Raw genomic sequence first — 18912 nt, 5'->3', positions numbered from 1 at the left:
ATCCGCTTCCTCTGCCTTGTTTTGGGAGTAAGCCAGAGCATGTGTGGTCTTCATGAATGAACAGGTTTCTTACAGCCTCACTGTCAGTTCTACTGGTTTTCAAACCACTTAAGGAGACGCATCCTCCCAGTGTTGGACCCCAGGGATGAATGCCCAATAAAGTGGTTTGAACTGCTCGCTCCCCAGGGAGGATCTCCGACCCTGTGTGATCCTCCTACTCTTTTGTGTCCCCTCCTAAGGACACAAGTTCCTAATGTGATCGCTTCTTTACCTTCCTGTTCCACTCCATGTGGATCTTGCTCACGGTCTTGGTTGTAGAAGGGTCTTTCTGCCAGTTTCCTATTAGTTTTCAGTGAGACTTGCTCCACATGTAGATGTATTTTTGAAGTGTTTGTGGGGGGAAGGTGAGCTCTGGTTCCTCCTACTCTGCCATCTTGATCTCCTTCTATTTAATTTTTAATGACCAAGAAACCAAGAATTTTTAAAAAAGAGTATCATATCTCAAACTAGGAATGAAAATTTCAAAAATGGGAGGGGTAAAAAGTTTTAAAAATACTGTCCTACTTTTAGTGATTGTCATAAACCAAAATGATAAAAAAAAGATTGAATAAATAAATAAAAGGGGTGATATCATTATTAATAAGATATCTACCTGATATTTTATAACAAATGAGAAACATGGCCACTCAAGCCCCTACCTAGAATCTGACTCTCATTTTAACTCTAGATTTTTGTGTATTCACATAGATACAGTTCTGGTGATTTTATTAAATTTATAAAGTTGGACATTATCAAGGATTACAGAAAACACACTGGTCCTTAAAAATTGTAGCAGCAGTTGCTGTGAAAATGCATGTTTGCAAAACATTTTAAGGCTTAATGTTTTTCACTTTCAGATATGTGTATGCACAGAAATATCTGTTCAAAGAACTAAATCCAGCCTTTTTCTAACAGAGAAACATACTATATGGTGCAAAACCTTATAAACAACTGACTTTTAAAACATAACATGGAAATAGATTCATCAAAACAAATGTTAAACTCTACAATGGTTCTAAATATTTGGTACTAGGTAACATCAGCATCACCTGGGAGCTTATTAGAATGCAAACTCACAGGCCTACCCCAGGCCTGCTAGTTTAGAAACTGATTTAGGAATGGGGCCAGGCAATCTGTGCTCTACCAGACTTTCCAGGTGATTCTGATACATGCTAAGGGTCAAGAATTATTACTCTATTTCGCATGTGCTATTAGTTTGATCCATCTTACCTAGACTCTTGGGTTTCCCAGGTGGCACCATGGTAAAGAATCTGCTTGCCAATGCAGGAGACATGGATTCCATCCCTGGCTTGGGAATATCCCCAGGAGAAGAAAATGGCAACCGATTCCAGTATTCTTGCCTGGGAAATCCCACAGACAGAGTGTGGTGGGCTGTAGTCCATGGGCTCACAAAAGAGTCAGACACGACTGAGCGACTGAACAACAACCTAGACTATTTGAGGCATCTCATTCTGTGTGATCTTGATAATCATGGAATTTCCCCACATTTGAGCGAAATACAGAGGCTGTTTTCAAATATAACATCTAACGAGCAATCAGAAATGACCCACCCTCTGTAGCAAAAGAGAGTATAGAGGTTGTCTTTGTATTTTTAGAGCACAAAAAGATTTGCTAGCATTTTCAGGAAAACAAACCGGGTATAAAAGATCCATTCTCTTACCCTTAGATTTTGATGATTAGTTTATAAATAACAAATCAAAGGGAAAAATTACAGGATAAGAGTATAGTATAGCTATGAAATTGACTAATTATCTGAGCCAGCCTGAGAAGAAAATAGTATAGCTATTCCCCAGCTATGAAAACAATACAAACTTGTATAAATAGAAAGGGGACATTTTAAAAAGCAGAGGCTGACTCCAAGCCTTATAAATAAGAGAGCATCTTTGCTCTAGAGATTAAAGGGACATCCCACCCCCGGAGCAGACTCAGTGGCTGAGCCTCTGTAGGAGGCTGTCTGCTATATAGAGCTTGCATCTGGTACCCAGGCCAGGGTAGGTAGCTTAAAGGCTCTAGTCACTGCCACAACCTTCTGAGGGGTTTCTAAAATCTAACCCCCTTTTATAGACCTTCACATTCACCCTCAAGGTAGTGCAAATGGGGCTGAAAAACTGAGTTCCCTAACCAGGCATTTAAAAAAAATCCTGGGTCGTGTTTCCATCTAGGGAGACACTTCATAGTATGACATTTTCTCTAGGGTAGAGTTTCTGTATCTTATCACTACTGACATTTTAGGGGGGGTATTTTTTGCCGTGGAAGGGTGTAGGGTGCTCGGTAGCACCTCTGGCCTATACCCACTAGATACCAATAGCAATCCTTATGAGTGACTTCTAAGTCACTTCAGTCATGTCCAACTCTTTGTGACCCCATGGACTATATACCCCGCCAGACTCCTCTGTCCTTGGGGTTCTCCAGGTAAGAATACTAAAGTGGGTTGCCATTTCCTCCTCCAAGGGACCTTCCCAACCCAGAGATCGAACCCAAGTCTCTTACGTCTCCTGCATTGGCAGACAGGTTCTTTGCCACTAGTGTCACCTGGGAAGCCCAGCAACCCCTAGGGTGATAACCAAAAGATGTTTCTAGATGTTGCCAATTGTCCTTTGGAGGAAGGAGCATAAAATCGCTCCTCTTTCTCTCAAGTTGAGGACCACTGATCTAGAGAGATCATTTCCCCTTTTATGTTAAAAGTGGGTAGGAAAAAAAAAATTACCCTTCCTGTTCTTTATCTTAATTAAAACCACCACTACTTTGATTCCTCTTGTTCTTCTTTATTTATCCTCACCCCTCAAGCATCCTCCCCTTGTTCTCAAAACACACCAAGTCTTTACTTCCTTCAAGGCTGTATATTGTCACCCTGTTATTTAACTTATATGCAGAGTACATCATGAGAAACGCTGGGCTGGAGGAAGCACAAGCTGGAATCAAGATTGCTGGGAGAAATATCAATCACTTCAGATATGCAGATGACACCACCCTTATGGCAGAAAGTGAAGAAGAATTAAAGAGCCTCTTGATGAAAGTGAAAGAGGAGAGTGAAAAAGTTGGCTTAAAGCTCAACATTCAGAAAACTAAGATCATGGCATCCGGTCCCATCACTTCATGGGAAATAGATGGGGAAACAGTGGCTGACTTTATTTTTCTGGGCTTCAAAATCACTGCAGATGGGGACTGCAGCCATGAAATTAAAAGACGCTTACTCCTTGGAAGGAAAGTTATGACCAACCTAGACACATATTAAAAAGCAGAGACATTACTTTGCCAACAAAGGTCCATCTAGTCAAGACTATGGTTTTTCCAGTGGTCATGTATGGATGTGAGAGTTGAACTATAAAGAAAACTGAGTGCCAAAGAATTGATGCTTTTGAACTGTGTTGTTGGAGAAGACTCTTGAGAGTCCTTTGGACTGCAAGGAGATCCAACCAGTCCAGCCTAAAGGAGATCAGTCCTGGATGTTCATTGGAGGGACTGATGTTGAAGCTGAAACTCCAATACTTTGGCCACCTGATGTGAAGAGCTGACTCATTTGAAAAGACCCTGATGCTGGGAAAGATTGAAGGCAGGAGGAGAAGGGGATGACAGAAGATGAGATGGTTAGATGGCATCATGGACTCAATGGACATGGGTTTGGGTGGACTCTGGGAGGCCTGGTGTGCTGTGGTTCATGGGGTCGCAAAGAGTCAGACACGACTGAGCAACTGAACTGCACTGAACTGAAATCTGGACTAGTCCTCAACGTTATCATTTCACCTACTCTTAATCAGTGGTCAATGCCCTTAACTGATGGTCCCCAGCTCTGGATCAATTCAGCTCTCTGTTTACCCCACGTCTACACTAGGGCTAACAAATACCATTTGGGAAAATCATTGGTCTGCATAAATTCGTGGTCTCCCAATCATGAGCTCAGTGAGGCAGCCTAGGGTTCTTATTTCTCTTCACCCACCTCCATCTACCTCGTCTATCCTCACCTTGAGTGGGAAGTTCATACAAACATTGGAAAGGTATTCAACATGAACAACCACAAAAAGTTGTTTGGGTTTGGTCTTATTAATACTGCAGATTGAAGAATGGAACATGTTGAGGGGTGGTAGAGAGTGTTGTATTACTGTAAGGAGTGATCCACTGAATGGAACCACACTTACCCAACACAATGAGCCAGGAACAGTCCTTTCGCAGCCCTCAGCCTGAGGGGCACATTCAGGATGGATCTAACAGGAGAAGAGAGGGATAGGGAAAAAATGAGGTGGGGCTAGAGAAAGAAGCCAGAGAGAGAAAGAGCTACTGGATGAGCCTCAGGCTAACTCTGTGTAAGTTTGTGACCAGACAGGCCAAATAAAGTTTTACTTCATCTATTTCACAATGTATACCTAAATCAAAATATCACATTGTATACCTTAAACATATACAGTTTTCATCAATCGTATGTCAAGAAAACTAGAAAGAATTATTGTAAACACTAAGAAAAAACCAAATAGAAAATCACGTTTACAGTGCTACATGTATAACAAACATTTTTTTTTAACCTAAAAAGTGTGCCTCTATTTGTTAATATCCTGAGTCAGGATCAAGGACTTTTTGAGGGGATCCATTACCTGGGGTTCTGCAGAAACCATGCCTATGATTTACCATTTGTGTTGTCCCATTTGAATTTGTTTAGGTGAAGCAATCTGAGTGGAAAAATCCAACTAGATTTTTTTTTTTTTGGTCCTAATATTTAAAGTTGCCTTACCCACACCTACTTTAACCAAAAAAAAGGAAAAGAGAAACACATTTTAGTATTTTTTCCCAAAGCCTAGCTTTCATAAAAAGAACCATTTTAATCTCCTTCTATCATTTCACATCATCCAGTTCAGTGAGTACAACTGACATGAACAGGTCACAGAAGAAAGACATCCTTTGGCAGACAGCCTGTGCACAGGGCTCCTGCCACACTCTACATCCTTCCATGGAGCCCACTTGTTCACCCACATGCATGGCAGTCCCTCCCTATCTAAACAGAGAAGGACTTCTCCTCTTGGTCCAAAGAGCCCCTCTCCTGGACTCCACATCTACTCTCCCAACACTTCAGAAACCTCTCTGTCTCCTCTTCTGTTTTTAACGTCCTCCTCTTTTCTACCTCTTCCCTTGGGCATTTAAACCTACACTATTGACTCTTATTAACAAAACAATCATCCTTAGGCCCGTGTCATCCTCTGCCCAACTCTCCGTGGTTGCCTGCAGTCCCATGCTACCTGCCCTCACTTACTCACCTCCAGAGTACTTCTTGTCTCACACACCTTGCTGAATGTTTCATCAAGGTGACCAGCGACCTCCTTGCTGTATCTAGTGTTTCTTTCTTTTGTAATATTTGTCACCAAAGACCCTTCCCTCCCCTTTTTGAATCTGCCTTCCTCAGCTTCTGTGACACTTTACTCCTGGTTTCCCTCCCAGCTCTCTGGCCATTCAAACGCTGGAATTCCTTCAAGCTGCAGCCATGAAATTAAAAGACGCTTGCTTCTTGGAAGAAAATCTGTGAAGCTGAGGAAGGCAGTCAGCATCTGCAGTGATTTTGGAGCCCCCCAAAATACAGTCTGTTTCCATTGTTTCCCCATCTATTTGCCATGAAGTGATTGGACCAGATGCCATGATCTTAGTTTTCTTAATGTTGAGTTTTAAGCCAACTTTTTCACTCTCCTCTTTCACTTTCATCAAGAGGCTCTTTAGTTCTTCTTCACTTTCTGCCATAAGAGTGGTGTCATCTGCTTATCTGAGGTTATTGATATTTCTCCTGGCAATCTTGATTCCAGCTTGTGCTTCCTCCAGCCTGGCATTTCACATGATGTATTCTGCATAGAAGTTAAATAACAGGGTGACAATATACAGCCTTGATGCAAAGAAGTAGAGGAAAATAATAGAATGGGAAAGACTAGAGATCTCTTCAAGAAAATTAGAGATACCAAGGGAATATTTCATGGACAGATATGGTATGGACCTAACAGAAGCAGAAGATACTTAGAAGAGGTGGCAAGAATACACAGAAGAACTATACAAAAAAAGATCTTCATGACCAGGATAACCACAATGGTGTGATCAGTCACCTAGAGCAAGACATCCTGGAATGTGAAGTCAAGTGGGCCTTAGGAAGCATCACTATGAACAAAGCTAGTGGAGGTGATGGAATTCCACTTGAGCTAGTTCAAATCCTAGAAGATGATGCTGTGAAAGTGCTGCACTCAATATGTCAGCAAATTTGGAAAACGCAGCAGTGGCCACAGGACTAGAAAAGATCAGTTTTCATTCTAATCCCAAAGAAAGGCAATGTCAAAGAATGTTCAAGTTACCCCACAATTGCACTCATCTCACATCCAGCAAAGTAATGCTCAAAATTCTCCAAGCCAGGCTTCAACAGTACGTGAACCATGACCTTCCAGATGTTAAAGCTGGTTTTAGAAAGGCAGAGGAACCAGAGATCAAATTCCAACATCCATTGGATCATCAAAAAAGTGAGACAGTTCCAGAAAAACGTGTACTTCTGCTTTATTGACTATGCCAAAGCCCTTGGCTGTGTAGATCACAACAAACTGTGGAAAATTCTTCAAGAGATGGGAATACCAGACCACCTTACCTGCGTCCTGAGAAATCTGTACACAGGTCCAGAAGCAACAGTTAGAACTGGACATGGAACAACAAACTGGTTCCAATACGGGAAAGGAGTACATCAAGGCTGTATACATCAAGGCTGGGAGAAATATCAATAACCTCAGATATACAAATGACACCAGCTTTATAGCAGAAAGAGAAGAACTAAAGAACCTCTTGATGAAAGTGAAAGAGGAGAGTGCAAAAGTTGGCTTAAAACTCAACATTCAGAAAACGAAAATCATGGCATCTGGTTTGATCACTTCATGGCAGATAGATGGGGAAACAATGGAAACAGTGACAGACTTTACTTTTGGGGCTCCAAAAATCACTGCAGATGGTGAGTGCAGCCATGAAATTCAAAGATGTTTGCTCCTTGGAAGAAAAGCTATGACCAACCTAGACAGCATATTAAAAAGCAGAGACATTACTTTGCCAACAAACGTCCATCTAGTCAAAGCTATGGCTTTTTCAGTAGTCATGTATGGATGTGAGAGTTGAACTATAAAGAAAGCTGAGCGCTGAAGAATTGATGCTTTTGAACTGTTGTGTTGGAGACGACTCTTGAGAGTCCCTTGGACTGCAAGGAGATCCAACCAATCCATCCTAAAGGAAATAAGTCCTGAATATTCATTGGAAGGACTGATGCTGAAGCTGAAACTCCAATACTTTGGCCACCTGATGTGAAGAACTGACTCATTGGAAAAGACTCTGATGCTGGGAAAGATTGAAAGTGGGAGGAGAAGGGGACGACAGAGGATGAGATGGTTGGATGGCATCACAGACACGATGGACATGAGTTTGACCAAGCTGTAGGAGGTGGTGATGGACAAGGAAGCCTGGCATTCTGCAGTCCCTGGGGTTGCAAAGAGTTGGACACGACTGAGCAGCTGAACTGAACTGAGACATTCCAGAAAGACCTTATTAATTTCAACATGTGCAAAATGTAATTCATCCCTTTGCCTTTTCTCTTCAATCAGCTTTTCCTCCACTGCCCCTTATTTTCCTATAGTCACAAGGCTCACCCAATTTCCAAACCAAACAGCTGTAAGGCATCATTGACTCATTGTGCCCCTCACTTGATACATCTGATCAACCACATCATCTATCTGATAAATATTCATCTATCTATATTAATTCTATATAGGTTAGAGTTTCCAGTTTAACAAACAAAAATACAGGACATTAATTAAATTTTAATTTTAGACAAGCAATGAATAATATTTTAATATAACCCATATGCTGTTTTGGACATATTTATAGAAAAGAATTATTTGCTGTTTATCTGAAATTCAAATATAATTGAGCATCCTATATTAATCTTAGTTCAATTTCAATGACTCATACCACTACCTTATTTTAGAATACTACAAAAGTAAAACAGAAGCCACAATTGCAAAACTTGCAATACAAGCTATCAAGGCTGAGTTTGTTACAGCAAAAACTTGTTCAGACCCACATGTTCAGAGATAAGAGCACAAAGTGTTTTAACAGTAACTCTACAGGAACTATAGTGTTCCAACAAGACTACTTACTGTTCCGAAGTGTCTTAGTGCCAGCTGCCATAGCAAAATTCTGTAGACTAGGTGGCTTGAAAAACAGAAATTTGTTTAATTTACCATTCTGAAGGCTGGGAAATCCAAGGCAGAGGTGCCAACATGTTTAGTTTCTGGTGAGAGCTCCCTTCTGGCTTGTAGACAAGTGCCTTCTCACTATGTGCACGTATGTAGTGGGAAAAGAGAGAGAGCACGTGAGCTCCCTGGCATCTTTTCTTCAGTTCAGTTCAATTCAGTTGCTCAGTCATGTCCAACTCTTTGCAACTCCATGGACCGCAGCATGTCAGGCTTCCCTGTCCATCACCACCTCCCAGAGCTTGGTCAAACTCATGTCCATCGAGTCCATGATGCCATCCAACCGTCTCATCCTCTGTCATCCCCTTCTCCTCCTGCCTTCAATCTTTCCCAGCATCAGGGTCTTTTCCAATGAGTCAGTTCTTCACATCAGGTGGCCAAAGTATTGGAGTTTCAGCTTCAGCATCAGTCCTTCCAGTGAATATTTAGGACTGATTTCCTTTAAGATGGACTGGTTGGATCTCCTTGCAGTCCAATGGACACTCAAGAGTCCTCTCCAACACAACAGTTCAAAAGCATCAATTCTTCAGCGCTCAGCTTTCTTTATAGTTCAACTCTCACATTCACACATGACTACTGAAAAAACCATAGCTTTGACTAGATGGACGTTTGTTGGCTAAGTAATGTCTCTGCTTCTTAATATGCTTTTCTTACAAGTATGCTAATACTATTATGAGGGTTCCACCCTCATGACCTCATCTGAACCTAATTACTTCCTAAAGCCCCATCTCCAAATACCATCATACTGGAAGCTGAGGATTCAACTTGTAGTTCTGGGATGGGACACAATTCAGTCCACAACACAGAAGCTAACCTAGTTTGTAACTTGGACCAATCTGCCCAAATGTCATTTACAAATATCCACCGAGTGTCTACCCCATGACTAACCACCATCCTAACCTCCCTGCCTTAAGACACTACTGGGACTCTGTCAAGATGCTGCTCTCCATCGCTCAACAAGGTTAATAAGATTGATGTGGGGATCAACAGCACCATCATCTCTCTGCTTCCTAATTGGTAAAGAAGATGCCCTCTCTCTGTACCCTCCCTTTCCCACTTTCTTTCCCTACTTTTCTCTCTCTAAATCTGATGGTTCTCAAACATTAGCTACCTCAGAATCACCTGAGGCAGGGGGCTTGTTAAAACTCAGACTGCTGGGCCCACCCTCAGAGTTTCTGATTCTCTAAGTCTGGGATGGAGCCTAGGAATTTGCATTTCTGACGGGGTCCTCAGAGCTGCTGCTGCTAGTCCAAGGACCACACTTTGAGAAGCTCTGCCTAGAGACTCTCTTTAATTGCCCAGTGTGAGGACTGGGCAATGGTAGTAGTCAAAGCTCCCCAGGTGATTCTAATATGCAGTTGGGTTGCTAATATTGTTTTTATTTTGGTTTTCTGAGAACACCGCTCTATTGCATCTTCCACACCACAGGCAGTATGCTTTTTGGAAAGCCCAAATCCAAGAAAGGAACTCATCAGTGAAAAACACTTAATGGCATCTCACTGTCCTCAGAATTAGACATGGCTTTTTACGATCTTCCAGGGCCACACAATGTGTTTCAAGCTGGCTCCTTTGCTGTCATCTCCAGCCTCGTGGCAGGATACTTCACACTTGATGCTCATGATCCAGGCTTACTGGATCAACAGCGGTTCCCTGCAGCTGATCTTGTTCTTTTTCTCCCTGAGTCTTTTCACACTCTGCATCTTTACTGGAAATGTTCTCACCTAGCTAACACTTACCTGCCTTTTAGAGCTTTATGGCTAAGAAGTGGGATCTATGGACTAGCCGCCTCAGACTCTCTGGGGTGCTTCTTAAAAATGCAGACTCTCAGGCCTCACCTCAGTCCTGTTGAATCAGAATCTATACTTTAACAAGATCCCAGAATGATTTGTATTTACATTAAAATTCGAGAAGCACTTTTTAAACCTCCTGCAGACATATTTTCTCTGGATCAATGCTTCTGAGCCCTAGAAACAGCCAGGTGCCTCTCCTCTGTGGCCACATGGTAATCTTCACCTAACACAGTGCATCTGTGTGCACCAGCTCCCAAGGCCTGTGAGCTCCGTGGGGGTAGGATTGTATGTTTATTCATCCTTATATTCTCCGTGGTACGTGGCACAGTACCTGGTACATGGCAGTTGCTCAAGAAATGAACACTTTTGGAAACAAGTGAAGAAAGCATCAGCTTTCCAGTTTAAAGAGATTTAGGCTTAAATTAGTGCTTTGCCACACACTAGAGTAGGACCTTGAGCAAGTCACTCATCTTTTAGAATGTGTTACTCACTGGTAAAATGAGAATGACATCAACTACCCTATAAAGTTGTCAGAATTAATGATCATGTAGATATAAATCAAGAACACAAGGCCCCCTGGGTCTGTTGCGCAATGAATAGGTTAAGTCTTCTCTATTTGTTCTCCCAAGTTGGCAGACTCAGTTTAGTAGAATACTACTCCTTGGTATGGAAAGAATGGCCATACTGAATTTAATACTATTTTTCTTTCTGTTTTTCTCCCCATTGTATAAAAGCAAAAACAAATCAGTAAAAACAAGAATTGACCTGAAATCAATGTTTTTCTCTGCTTTGTGTCAGAATGAGAAAACTCAAATGTGGGCCACAAGACAAGTTGGTTTTAAGGACCTAGGCAAGGGTTCTCAACCAGGCTCTGGGACTCCTGTGATTAAATTGTTTTAATCCTCTCTCCCCATTTTTATTCCCCAAGTCCTAAATAAAAGTAAATAAGGGAACTGTTCATAATGTATTAATAATTCAATGTGGGGTAGCAAACAAATGATCTTTAAGCAGAATAATCTGGAAGTTAAAACTTGCACTGAGAAAGGTCTTTTTGATAATTCACCCTGAGGTCATGCTAACATCCTCCACCCTCCAACCAGTGGATGCAAATCCTTTCAATCTCCTCCATAGCTTCATCTAACAGTTGAGCTAATAAGGAGAGAAGAGTAAAGTTATCAACATCAGAATCAAAGGGTTAAAAGGACTAAGAGGATTTGAAAGAGGAGAGAGAAGGCAAGGTAGGGGGATTTTCTGTCTACTGCAGACTTGACTATATGTTGGCTGTAAGGCTATCCCAATCCTGCCCATTCTACGGGTTTCGCATGGGTCAGAAAACTGCATTACTTGACCTAAAGCCACTTTCTCCTGAAGTCTATTCCGAGCCTGGATAACCTGAAGACCATTTTGTTACAGATCACATCACCTCCACCCCCCTTCCATAATCAAGAGCTGAGTATAATGCTTGAGTTACTAGAAATACCACGAATATCTTTTTTTTTTAAGATTTTTTTGATGTGGATCATTTTTTAAAGTCTTCATTGAATTTGTTACAATATTGCTTCTGTTTTATGCTTTGGTTTTTTGGCTTCGAAGCACATGGGATCTTAGCTCCCTGAACAGGGATAGAACCCACACCCTCTGCATTGGAAAGCTTCCCTGGTGGCTCAGATGGTAAAGCGTCTGCCTGCAATGTGGGAGGCCCAGGTTCGATCCCTGGGTTGGGAAGATCCCCTGGAGAAAGAAATGGCAACCTACTCCAGTACCCTTGCCTGGAAAATCCCATGGACAGAGGAGCCTGGTAGGCTATACAGTCCATGGGGTCACAAAGAGTCAGACACGATTGAGTGACTTCACTTCTTTCTGCATTGGAAGGCAAAATCTTAACCACTGGACTGCCAGGGAAGTCCCACCACAAATGTCTTAAAGATGTTTGTTTGAACTGCTCTATATAAACCAAATACTTTGCTTTGGTCTTCTGTATAAACAACATTTGGATACACAAACATTTTATGTTTTAGTTATCTGTGTATAAGGGACAAAATAGTCCATCATCTCGCCTATACTTCTGGGCAAATAATGAACAGAACAAGCTGATTCAGGTTATTATCTGAATCAGTGGATTTAATAAAGTAGGTTGTTGTTGTTTAGTCACTAAGTCGTGTCCAACTCTTACAGACTGCAGGGACCAAAGTCCACTAGGCTCCTCTGTCCATGGGATTTCCCAAGCAAGAATAATGGAGCGGGTTGCCATTTTCTTCTCCAGGTGATCTTTCTGACCCAGGGATTGAACCGATCTCTCCTGCATCGGCAGGTAGATTCTTTACCACTGAACCACCATGGGAGCCCAATAAAATAGGTGGCCCTTCTCAGTTTAACTGAGCATCATCCAGTCCATTGAGGACATGAACAGAGCAAAAGGCAAGAAGAAGCAGGAATTTGCCCCCTCCCTTTTCCTGACTCATTGGATATATTATCTCTTACCCTTGGACTTAGATTTAAACCATCGACTCCCTTAGTTTTCAGGCCTTTGGACACAGACTGAATTATACCACTGGTTTCCTGGGGCTCTAACTTGCAGCCTAAGATTCATTTTGGGGAATTGACCCTGCAATTATGGATGATAAGAAGCCCCAAAAGCTGCCATTTGCAAGCTGGAGCCCCAAGAAAGCCAGTGGTATAACTTAGTACATACAGAATATACACATATATACACTGTTGCTTCTGTTTCTCTGAAAACCACAAAGACAACTGGAAACTACTTTCTGAGTTTGGATTAAAAGCCTGACAAAAGGGAGTAATGAAGCTCCTCTCCTTGCTTTGCCTTCCTGGACACTTTTTCTGCAGATTTGGTTTAAACTTCTATTGTGCCTTTGATTGAGTTAAATATAACACCAGAGGATTTATACAGAATTAGTTCTCATCTGGTCCTCTGAAAAGGGGGGAAAGTTAAACCCCTGATATAAACCCACTGAGTAATCCACTGGTAACACATATATGTCTCACTCCCCTCTTTGCATGTTGTAATTCCATTTCTCTGGCTACATATTTCTATCTGTTCTACAGTAGAACCTCAGCCTCTCAAAAGGGCAGTCTTATCCTCAAAGCAAAAGAAGGGAATGACCCAGTTGGCTTGAAGAATGCCTGGCTATCTGGGTCTCAATCTCCAGCCATTCCTATAGGGGTTTCCAGACCAGAGCCACCGGCTCCACTTTCTGCCCTTCTGTCTCTCACGCTGTCTTTCTGCGTATCTGCCAGTTTTAGCTCCTGGTTCCTACTCCAGCCTTGTCAGGTAATCTCATTGGCTCCAGCAGGAATGAATTCCATGGACCACATGCAGGGATGCAGTGCTTCCAGGACTCAGCACCATCCTTTCAGGAGAGAAACAGTGGAGGTCATTTCCCCCCATAGCCTCAGCCAGTTCTATCCTGAGGGTCACACCTGGTCACCTAAGCATATTTCCCTCAAGGCTGCTGACCCTCTCTCCACTCCTGATTCAGGCCTTCTTATCCCTTCCTTGAGTGCAAGACAAACACCTCATTCCTCGGCATCGGTCAGCCCTGTGCATTCCCCCTGCTCCTGCCCCTGATCCTTGCAGATCGGGCTGCGTGTCTGACCAGTGCTGCTTGACCTAACCTCTGTTTCTTCTGTTGCCAGTTTTCACTGAAGCACTTGTGAACTCATCATAAGCGGATGTTATCTGTTAGCTGAGGCTTCTTCTTCCCTTTAAGATAAGTTTGTTAGAATCTGACACCACTAAGTCTAGGACTGTCACTTTGGTATAAAGTGTGTGTTGGATATGTGTGTCATTTTGCATTGATCCACCTCTCCTCCACCCAGGGGTCTCATGGGAGTTCACACTTCAGGATTCCCAAGAATCCTGGTAAATTATTAGTAGCATCTAGAGTCCTCATAGAGAGGATGGCACTTTAAATCTGTATCTAAAGCTGCAGCAGAGAATTCCTTAATTACAGAAATGTTAGAAATAATGTTCATTAATGAGGGATCATTGCTATAGGTATTTAGAAATGGCATTCCAGGCAAACTAGCCTGTCATATTAAGTAATTATGAAAATTATAGGCAAATATTAAAGTAAAATGCTCTGAATCTTTCTAGGTAGAGGCTTCTCAACCTTTTTTTTACTGCTGGCTTGGCACAGTGAATACCACAAGGGTACGTCAGTGAACGAGGTTATCCTCTCAAGGGAGAATTTCTGTACCAGGTGACTCTTTGCGGGAAGTGAAAGAAGAATTTTAGGATCCTTATGAGGCTCAGATGGTGAAGAATCCGCCTGTAATGCGGGAGACCTGGGTTCGATCCCTGGATTGGGAAGATCCCCTGAAGGAGGGCATAGCAACCCACTCCAGTATTCTTATGGACAGGTATCCCCATGGACAAAGGAGCCTGGTGGGCTACAATCCATGGGGTCACAAAGAGTCAGGCACGACTGAGCGACTAAGCAGTTGAGACATTGTATAGTCCAAGGAATTCCAGGCTTTGATAAACTTTACAAACTGCCATACTGAGGCTCTCATTCCTCTTTTCTCAAGAGAAAAGTAGAAAGATACAAACATGTGTCATTTATTTTATTACTACAGACAGTTATTTATTAGATGACATTTTTTCTCCTTCCAAAACTCCAGATTCCAGGCAGTTCTTGTTATTTACTGTAGTTACGTTCTGTGGAGTCGCTGTGAACACTCTGAATTAGTAAATGCTGAACGGCTGCTCCTAGAGCAAGTGCAGGGCGAGACTTCTTCGAGCCTCTGGTCATAAGTTTGCCATCGACTGACAATATATAACCTCATTTAATGTGTGTTTCTGTTTAAAGACACCATATTTAATATATATTAAGACTCATTAATATGGAAATGCTGGTCAATAGCACTGTAACTCATGTCTGACTGAAGCTTATCTAATGTGCTTTTTTTTTTTTCCTGTAGGGTACATCACAGCCTTCTTGTGCAAAGAAACACCAGACAACACTATAGTATTCTGCTTAGGGGCTGTTTTAAACAGTGAAATCAACAAAACCACCAAAATGTGATAACTATGGTTTCCCAAAGGATGTTGTTTATGGTATCGAGCTGAATCAGGAAGGCAGTGCGTCACCTTGTCAGCTGGGAACGTGTGGTCAGGACTCAAAATTTGTATTGCTCTATGTGAGTCCACAGATGACTGTAAGTGTGCCAAGAGTGTTGATTTTGAAATTTACAAATAAACTTTAGCAAGTAGGTCAGTTTGCAAATATGGAATCTTGAATAATAAGGGCTGACAGTACATATTTTTCATTCCCCAGCCACCTCTCCCACAAGTACCTTCATTCATTCTTGGTCTTCTCTTCTAGAACCCCTCTGGACCTGCTTTCCTAAGGCAAAGTCCTTAATAGAATCCCTTCCTTCCCTACCGTTAATGTCAGCTAACATCTATTACTCTTTGCAGGGAACATTATGTGAACTGTCAGGAACTGGATACAATAAATTCCATTACATTTAAGAGGTCATAGATGATATGATGGATTTCTCAGTGGCTCTAGTGATAAAGAAACATCCTGCCAATGCAGGAGACATAAGAAATGGGAGTTTGATCCCTGTATCGGGAAGATCCCCTGGAGGAGGGCATGTCAACCTACTCCAGTATTCTTGCCTGGAGAATCCCATGCTGTCGCCTGTCTGGCTACAGTCCATGGGGTTGCAAAGAGTCGGACATGAGTGAAGTGACTTAGCATGCATGCATGCAGTTGATATGATATATTAATACCTGTTTCAGAGATATTTATACTGTTGTAAATTCAGTTCCTTCATTATATATAATAAAACTTAAACAAAGGATTGCAGAGTGGGGGGACGGATACTAAAGGAGAAGAGGATAAAAGAAGGCACATTTCTGACATCATATCGTGTAAGGGACTACCTGCTCTTGGAACTGAAATTTTCTTCCTAGGCCCACAGTTGTAAAATATGTCTTATGAAGTCTATGGTCCTAGAGTTCTGTTGTTTTTTTTTTAAGGTGATTTTAAAAAATAATCACGTATTTATTTGGCTGTGTCAATTCTTAGTTGCAACGTGTGGGCTTCTTTTTGGTTATGCTGTCGTGGACTCAGTAGTTGTGGCGTGCAGACTTAGTTGCTCTGAGGCAAGTGGGATCTTAGTTCCCCAAACAAGGATAGAACCTTCGTCCCCCACATTGGAAGGTGGATTCTTAACCACTGGATCACCAGGGAAGTCCTTGGAGTTCTGTTTGATGCCAGCAATCTCAAGAGCATTAGAGCCCGCAGACCACTCTTCATGAGGTCTCCATGGGTATTTCAAAGTTTCACCTCAATGTCCAAGGAGAAGTGTACCTGTTGATTGGCCCCAAGTTTCCAATCAGATGGGATTCTGGAGTTGAGCATCCATCATACCATAGGAGATTGCTGGCCTTGGAGTACCTCCTACAACGGCTGGCTGGCTGAGAAAGCATGTGCCATGACAGCCTTTCACATGTGGTCCAGATTCTTAAGGGAGATTTGGGTCTGCCATCTCTTGTTTAAAGGTCTGTCATTATGAAAAGACTATTCTAACCAGAGCCTACTGAGATAAAAGCGGCTGCCCCATCCTGTGTTGGGGAATATGAGTGTTATTTCAGTGGCTGTGTACCCAACTCTGTAAATCTATACCTTGGATTAAAGCCCAGCTAGAGAATGGAACATTTGCTTGTACGTATTCCCTGAAAAGCAGTCACATACGCTCAGACGTGTAAGAACAGCAAGGCGGCCTCTGCAGCTCCCCCACATTGCAGAATTTCAGAAATGCCTGTGCTCACCAAAATGAGCTGCCTGAACAAAGAGAGGTAGGAAAAGTGAAAGGAGCCTGGATGTTTGCTGGTTTCTTGCCCTCTCTGCCCCTCCCCCACCAGCTTCCCTCCTTACAGATGTTTTCGCTGAACTCCTGTCAGCCTTCTTGGCTTACTCTTTGGCTCACTCCCTAGGGAGCTGTTTTCCAGCAAGTACAGCAATGTATGAATCAAGAAGAACGATTACCTTTTCCAAGCTAAGTAACTTTAGTTTCAGTTTGCTTTTAAAATGCTATTTTTTTTTCTAATTCTGAAAGTTGTCAGGCTCATGGCAAAAGTGTTGAAAAATGCAGATAAGCAACAAACAAAATCACAGAAATCAAGTATAATCAAATCATTTGGATATAATCATTGTTGATATTTTTTATTTTCTTTTAGCCTTTTTCTGTGACTCAATATGAATAAATATTGGATTGGCCAAGGAGTTCATTTAGGTTTTTCCATAAGATGTTACAGAAAGACACGAACGAACTTTTTGGCCAACACAAAATGTTTCTAATGGGATTGTATTGGGTATACTGTATTGTTTTTCTTGGGCTCCAAAATCACTGCAGACAGTGACTGTGGCCATGAAATTAAAAGACACTTGTTCCTTGGGAGAAAACCTATGACAAAACTAGGCAGCATGCTTAAATAAGAGATATCAGTTTGCCAACAAATGTCCGCATAGTCAAAGCTACGGTTTTTCCAGTAGTTATGTACAGACTCGAGAGTTGGACCATAAAGAAGACTGAGCCCGAAAGAATTGATGCTTTTGAACTATGGTGTTGGAGACGACTCCTGAAAGTCCCTTGGGCAGCAAGGGGATCAAACCAGTCAATCCTATAGGAAATCAACCCTGAATATTCATTGGAAGGACTGATGGTGAAGCTGAAACTCCAATACTTTGACCACCTGATGCGAAGAGCCGACTCATTGGAAAAGACCTTGAGGCGGGGAAAGATTGAGGGCAGGAGGAGTAGGGGGCGACAGAGGACGAGATGGTTGGATGGCATCACTAACTCAATGGACAAGGGTTTGAGCAAACTCCAGGAGATAGTGAAGGACAGGGAAGCCTAGCATGCTGCAATCCATGGGGTCTCAAAGAGTTGGACACGACTTAGCAACTGAACAACAACAACAATACTGTTTTGTATACTACTTCTTTCCCAACTTGGTAGTATATTCAAAATATTTTTCAACGGTATCGTATATATTCAGCCTTTCATTTTTTAATAATAGACTCTACTTTTAGGGTCAGAGAAAAATTGAGTGGAAGGTACAGAGATTTCCCATATACCCCTTGCCCTCACACATGTGTATCTTCCCCCATTTTCAGCATCCCTTAAACCACCATTGCAGTTCAGTTCAGTTGCTCAATTGTGTCCAACTCTTCATGACCCCATGGACCACAGCACTGCAGGCCTCCCTGTCCATCACTAACTCCCGGAGTTTACTCAAACTCATCTCCATTGAGTCGGTGATGCCATCCAACCATCTCATCCTCTGTCGTCCTCTTCTTCTCCTGCCCTCAATCTTTCCCAGCATCAGGGTCTTTTCAAATGAGTCAGCTCTTTGCATCAGGTAGCCAAAGTATCAGAGTTTCAGCTTCAACGTCAGTCCTTCCAATGAACACCCAGGACTGATCTCCTTTAGGATGGACTGGTTGAATTTCCTTACAGTCCAAGGAACTCTCAAAGGTCTTCTCCAACAACACAGTTCAAAAGCATCAATTCTTTGGTGCTCAGCTTTCTTTATAGTCCAACTCTCATATCCATACATGACTACTGAAAAAACCATAGCCTTGACTAGACAGAACTTTATTGGCAAAGTAATGTCTCTGCTTTTTAATATGCTGTCTAGGTTGGTCATAGCTTCTCTTCAAGGAGTAAGCGTCTTTTAATTTCATGGCTGCAGTGACCATCTGCAGTGATTTTGGAACCCCCAAAAATAAAGTCTGACACTGTTTCCCCATCTATTTGCCATGAAGTGGTGGGACCAGATGCCA

The 18912-nt window shown here is 42.2% G+C and overlaps 1 protein-coding gene across 4 annotated transcripts in view; it reads left to right on the top strand.

Moving 5' to 3' along the window:
* Window positions 1–18912, top strand: part of SMCO2 (single-pass membrane protein with coiled-coil domains 2) — an 82486-nt gene that overhangs the window by 22369 nt on the left and 41205 nt on the right. For 2 of the 4 annotated variants that reach the window (XM_081591888.1, XM_081591878.1), the window contains exons 2-3: window positions 14208–14264; window positions 15035–15271. The gene's annotated coding sequence lies outside the window, so the exon portion shown is untranslated. The remainder of the gene's footprint in view (window positions 1–14207; window positions 14265–15034; window positions 15272–18912) is intronic. The other 2 variants (XM_081591886.1, XM_081591881.1) reach the window with 1 other exon arrangement.

The sequence above is a fragment of the Giraffa tippelskirchi genome, chromosome 4, assembly GCF_054371585.1.
Source record: "Giraffa tippelskirchi isolate mGirTip1 chromosome 4, T2T-mGirTip1v1.2.pri, whole genome shotgun sequence".
In the NCBI taxonomy this organism is placed as follows: Eukaryota; Metazoa; Chordata; class Mammalia; order Artiodactyla; family Giraffidae; genus Giraffa; species Giraffa tippelskirchi.
The sequence above is the reverse complement of the archived record's forward strand: the minus strand, read 5'-3'. Positions and strand labels throughout refer to the sequence as shown.